The sequence below is a fragment of the Mus caroli genome, chromosome 15, assembly GCF_900094665.2.
Source record: "Mus caroli chromosome 15, CAROLI_EIJ_v1.1, whole genome shotgun sequence".
Lineage (NCBI taxonomy): Eukaryota > Metazoa > Chordata > Mammalia > Rodentia > Muridae > Mus > Mus caroli.
Window position 1 is genome coordinate 82,678,835 of NC_034584.1, and position 6,035 is coordinate 82,684,869.

Sequence of the window (6,035 nt, forward strand, 5' to 3'; positions counted from 1 at the left end):
CTACACACAAGTTTCAGGGCAGCTAGGGCTTCACAGTAAGGCTGCTTTAAAAAAAAAAAAACAAATTCCTACATACACTATGTAGGAATATACATACAGTACACTGTATAGCATCAGAGTCAATCCCCTTCTGGACAGCTCAATAGGCAGGCCTCGTCTGAATTTGAGTAAAAAAGCTAAAAAAGCAGAAAAGCCCAACAAAACTGCCATTTGCACAGATACTGTCTACAAAGATAACCTAAAATTTATAAATTTTATATATAATATATAAAAACAAAAATCCTATATCCTAACAGAGTCACAAAAGGCTAATTTTATCGGGGGAGAAGGGGACATTTTGGAAAGTGGGGTGGGTGGAGTTGTGGCTATTGTTGAGACAGGGCCTCACCAGTTACCTCTCTCATATTAGCAGGTGTGGTGGTAGAAACCTTAGTCCCAGTCCTAGGGAGGCAGAGGCAAGGCAGTCTGGTTTACATAGTGATTTCCAGCCGAACCTATGAAGAAACCCTATCTCAAAAAAAGAAAAGAAAAACAAATAAATAAACCCATGTGAGTGGCAAGGTCGTCCCTACCAGAATTCCCACAGAACACTGATGTCATCGGGACAACCATGCAGTCATGGGACAGTCAGTAAAAAGCCCGTAGTGCTATGAGCTACGCCTATGCTCAGCAATACTGTGGAACCAGACCAAGAACACAGGAGGTCAGTAACGATGGGGCTAGGAGCCAGCAGGAAGGTCTACATAGCAGGAACCACCAGGAGGATAGAAGGAACAGGCTCTTAGGCTCCCACATACCATCCTCAACAAACAATTCCAGGACCCCAAAGCCTCCTGCAGGAAACATGGAAAACTCTGGCCTCTGGGGACACTTTACACAGACAAGGGGTGACCAGCGCTCGCTTCATTAGCATCAATCTACAGCTCTGAGAGGGTTCTTTACGGGCTGCACACTCAGGGAGTCTCACGGCTGGGACAGAGGGAGGCACGGGCAAGGAGGACGAACCAGTCACAGGGACTTTTGAAGTTAAGTTGCTGAACCAATAGGTTTTCTCTGTACTTTTTTTTTTTTGACTGTCCTAAATCGTTTATTGGATATGAATTTTACAAATATCACGTGTATTAGCGGTAACGGTGGAGCTAGAGAGTATTGCGCCTTCTCCAGGCTGCACTGCGGGAACCACCAATAGTGTGGTGGAACTTGTGGCCCTTTCCAAGGCCACGGCTCTTTCGGCCAGCAGATGTCAGCCCACGCATCTCTCTGTGTTTGTGGACTGGTTTGGTGATCCACTGGGTGTCAGGATTTCTTCTGATAGCTTTATGGAACGGATCAATGAGGATAACCTCAAAACATTTATATGTGGAATCTTCACCAACCCAGTAGGAATTCAGGACTCTCAAAGCCCCACAATGGCGCCCAGCTCTCTCCTCAGCAACAGACTGAAGGCTTCGGGCAAATTTCAGCTGGTTCACACCATGGTGGACAGGCTTGCCGTAAGTTGCACCCTTAGGAACTGGGCGTTTATGACCACCACGGCAGACACGAATCCTGTAAATGACATAGCCTTGCTTAGCCTTGTACCCCAGTCTTCGAGCTTTATCAGGCCGGGTGGGGCGGGGAGCCCTGTGCAGCGCAGAGAGCCAGCAGCGGACCCTCAGAAGAAAGCGCATCACGTCAGACTGCTTCTTCCTCCATAGCTCCTGGATGTATTTGTATGCACCCATCTTGGCTCACCTGATGGCCGGCGCCAGAGGAAAGCTTCTCTGTACCTTCTTAAAGCTTATTTCTCCCTTTGTCAATCACAGCTATCACTAGAAATGAGAAGACAACGTGCCCAAGGATGTCAAGTGCACACAAGTTCCAGAGCCACCTGAATGCTGTTCTTTTTTGTTGTTGTTCTTGTTGTTGTTGTTGTTTTGAGACAGGTTTCTCTGTGTAGCCCTGGCTGCCCTGGAACTCACTCACTCTGAAGACCAGGCTGGCCTCGAACTCAGAAATCCACCTGCCTAGGCCTCCCAAGTGCTGGGATTAAAGACGTGCGTCACCACTGCCCAGCTGAGAATGCTGTTCTAAGCAGGAGAATGAACTCAGAGATTGCAGGCCTCCACGGTAACTGTGGCTCGCTGCTATACTTGATAACTCAGGTTACATTAGTCTCTGATTTTCATTAGAGTTCCCTAGACAAAAATCATGAAAAGTAAGAAAAAAACATGACTTCCACCCATACATGTGCATAGACCCACAATCTCTCCAGATGCCCCACACAGTCACCTCTGGAGAGTGAAATTTTACAAACCAGCCTCCTTTCTTGATGCAACCTTTCCTACACATCCTGCATCTTTATAATGAACTCCACTCATGTTCAGGACAGCTCATGGTCAGGCCGACAAGTGTCTCTAACCTTACAGTATCAATGAATAACATCATTACATCATGAAAATGAAAAATAAAAAAATAAAGCACCATTTTTAAAGCCTAGGTTTTTTGCCTCCAAGGACTCAAAAGTCTACAATTTACCTCTAGACACAGACCATACACCCAACTCAATAGATGGCCATGTGAAACCTGGAATTGCCAAAGAACACAAGTTAGTCGCAAAGAGAGCTGGCAAGTGGGCACCTTCTTCGGCTGCTTATAAGAAGGCATTTGCCACGGAAAATAAGCAGGGCCAAGATCTCAGAGATAACAGGCCAACTGTGGCCGAGGCCAACTGTATTATAAATGCTATCATATGGTTGACTATTCACCTCCCCTGAGGTAGTGAGAAATGGCTCCTCTCTTGACACTCCAGGCCTCCTCTCCTCACAATGCCCAGGTCCTATGTGCTGGGTAACTTCCCAGCCTCCTCAAGCAACTGACAAACCAGCACAAACCCGGGAGGACAAAAGCCCAGGGACCGAGGACTAACACTGATGCTAATAATCATAGAGAAGACTGGCCAGGCCAAACAATCCTCAATCTGTACTTGTTTTCAAGTCTTGACAAAGATGTGAAACTAGCTGCCAGGAAACACCCCTCAGAAACATGGAGGAATGGTGGCACACACCTTTAATCCCAACAGTTCGGAGGCAAAGGCAGGTAGTTCTAGGTCAGCCTGGTCAACACAGACATGCCTCAAACAAATAAAAAGACCAGCAATACTGTTGACCAGTCGTTCCCAACCTGTAGGTCATGACCCCTTTGTCAAACCTCCAAGATTCCTAACAAAAATAATTTATGGTGGACGGTCACCATAACATAAAGGAAACACACCAGACAAACAGACAAAGCATCCAAACCCAGGAAAGCTGAAGAGCAGTCAAAGCAGTGGCTGACGTGGTGTCAGCAGAGAGAACACCCAACCCATGTCCTGCCAGTGACAGGTCTGCCCACCTCCAGGCCCTCTGGCCCCTGACCTTCCATTTGGTAATATCTGCCCAATGCTCTGGCCCCTCAGAACAAGAGTATCAGAATGGTCTTCCTAAGACTCATAGGGCCCGAGTATTGTGTGAGGCAGGCTGGGTTAGGGGCATGGAGCTGGAGTCACGGTATGGAGCAACAACCAGGCACCAAGATTACCTCTAGAAGGTGGGCATGGACAGGACACGGTATGCAAGTTTCCCTCCCCACTGCAAAGGATAACTTAGAACCCATGCCCCGAGGGCACACATGACCATGTAATGCAATCTTTTTTTCTAATGTGGACCAAACTTGAAAGTCCTGCTGACCTCGGGGTCCCACAGAAGAAACGCTAGGCAGCTTGGCACCACGAAGGCCCACTGGTAGCTTCAAGTGGACTGACAGCAGCAGTAGAGAGACCAAAGAACAGCCTGCCCCCAGCAATGCAGTAAGTATCTACTTCTACCTATTCCAAAGTAACTCAGTGGATAAGAGCACTGACTGCTCTCAGGAGGTCCTGAGTTCAAATCCCAGCATCCACATGGTGGCTCACAACCATGCATAATAACATCTGACACCCTCTTCTGGTGCATCTGAAGACAGCTACAGTGTACTTATTTGTAATAATAAATCTTTGGGCCGGAGCAAGCAGGGTTGACTGGAGCAAGAGGGGTTGACTGGAACAAGCAAAGGTCCTAAATTCAATTCCCAACAACCAACAACCACATGAAGGCTCACAACCATCTGTACAAGCACAGTATACTCATATACATAAAATAAAAATAAATCTTTAAAAACAAAAAGAGGAGCCAGGCGTGGTGGCGCACGCCTTTAATCCCAGCACTTGGGAGGCAGAGGCAGGCGGATTTCTGAGTTCGAGGCCAGCCTGGTCTACAAAGTGAGTTCCAGGACAGCCGGGGCTAAACAGAGAAACCCTGTCTCAAAAAAAAAAAAAAAAAAAAAAAAAACAAAGACAAAAAGAGGAAATCAGACATACTGGAGATGCCCTCTCTGCTGAGCGCCCAGGGACAACAGTCCACTAGGGGAAGGTGTCCAGACAGTGGGAAGAGTCAGTATACAGTGATTTCAGCTCGGTATGATTGACCCAGCTTTCTAAGGGCACAGGATGAGCGAGCGGGTAGACCCACTCATCTCAGACTGGCTGTCAGATGGGCTCTGCCTTCCACACCAGAGTGTGTCATTTTGTACTTCCCAATTGGTTGCTCAAATGCTTCTTCCCCAGCATCTCTACAGTAGATGCATCTGCTTGCTTTCCAAGGCCCTGGCACAGCAGCAAGCCCTCCCTACACTGCTCCCAGGACATACAGTGCAGGGCTTCCACTTGGAAGGGATGGCGCCAACTGTGACAGATGGAAATGTTTATCAAATACAGATGCTCTCTGACAGGAGGCTACACGCTGATCACCTCACACAAGTCAAAGCAGCCATGCTACCCAACAGCCAGCCCAGTTAAACAGCACAGCTCCCCACCAAGTGCTCAGCCATCCTTTGTGCCTCTCACTGAGGCTGTGGCTCACAGCAGTGCAATGTCAGCATCCCCAGGGAGTGTGATACATACCACTAGCAAAGAAAGAGCAAAATCCAAATTATATGCAATATTTTACATGTACTGTTTTCAAAACTGGTAACTAAGCCAGGCATGCTGTTGACATGCCTTTAGTCCCAGCTCAGGAGGCAGAGGCACGGGGGAGTATGAGGCTACATAGCAAGCCCCAGGTCAGCCAAGGTCACGCAGTGAGACCCTGTCTCAAAAATTTAGATAGACAGACAGACTTGGGTAGGGGGGGTGGGGGGAGTCAGGTATGTTGGTACACATCTTTAATCCCAACACTTGGAAGGGAAAGACAGATCTTTGAGTTGGAGGCCAGCAGGATCTACAGAACAAGTTCTAGTACAGTCAGGACCACACAAGAGAAAAAGAAGTTTCTCTAAAACTCAAAATAAATAAATAAACAAACAAACAGCTATGCCATTAACAGAGAGAGAGAGACAGAGAGACAGAGAGACAGAGAGAGAAGCTGACAAGTTAACTAGCAGAAGCATGGAGGGGGTGTGTGCACAAAATCCAAGCCAGAATAGTATATGTAAAAGCAAACCCTAGTCTACCTGATGACATGCATCACGTGTTCACACACCACTTGGTCTTTTCCCAAAGCCAGACCGAGGACTGGCAGTGTAAACAGCAAATAGAAGGCGCCTCAGTCTCACAGCTAGCCCAGCACTGAGTCCCAACGTACACATCGGTACTGAATAAAGTGCACACCAATTCTCCAAGGGCACAGAGGCTATCGGAGTGAGTCAAGTCCAGATGTGGGCAGGCAGAGCTACAGACTCCCCAGCAGCTACTGTTCTGGAGATCAGCTACGAAGCGTTGCCCTTTACCTGTTCCTCCTCTTTCCTCCTGCTACACAGAATCAGGTGGATGAGCAGGGTCACAGAAGAGCACAGAAACAAACACAGGCATCAAAATAGTTGAAAAAAAAAATAGGTAGGGTATGGGTGGTACACCCCTTTGGGAGGCAGGAACAGGCAGATGTCAACTTCAAGGCCAGCCTGGTCTACAGAGTGAGTTCTAAGACAACCAGGACCATACCATACAGGAAAACCCAGCCACAAAAAAAAAAACAAAAAACAAG

At 47.6% G+C, this 6,035-nt stretch overlaps 1 protein-coding gene and 1 pseudogene across 3 annotated transcripts in view; both read right to left on the reverse strand.

Moving 5' to 3' along the window:
* The window catches only part of Brd1 (bromodomain containing 1), a 48,859-nt gene that overhangs the window by 34,526 nt on the left and 8,298 nt on the right, over window positions 1-6,035 (reverse strand). The window lies entirely within an intron of this gene.
* LOC110310161 lies at window positions 1,060-1,758 on the reverse strand (annotated as a pseudogene).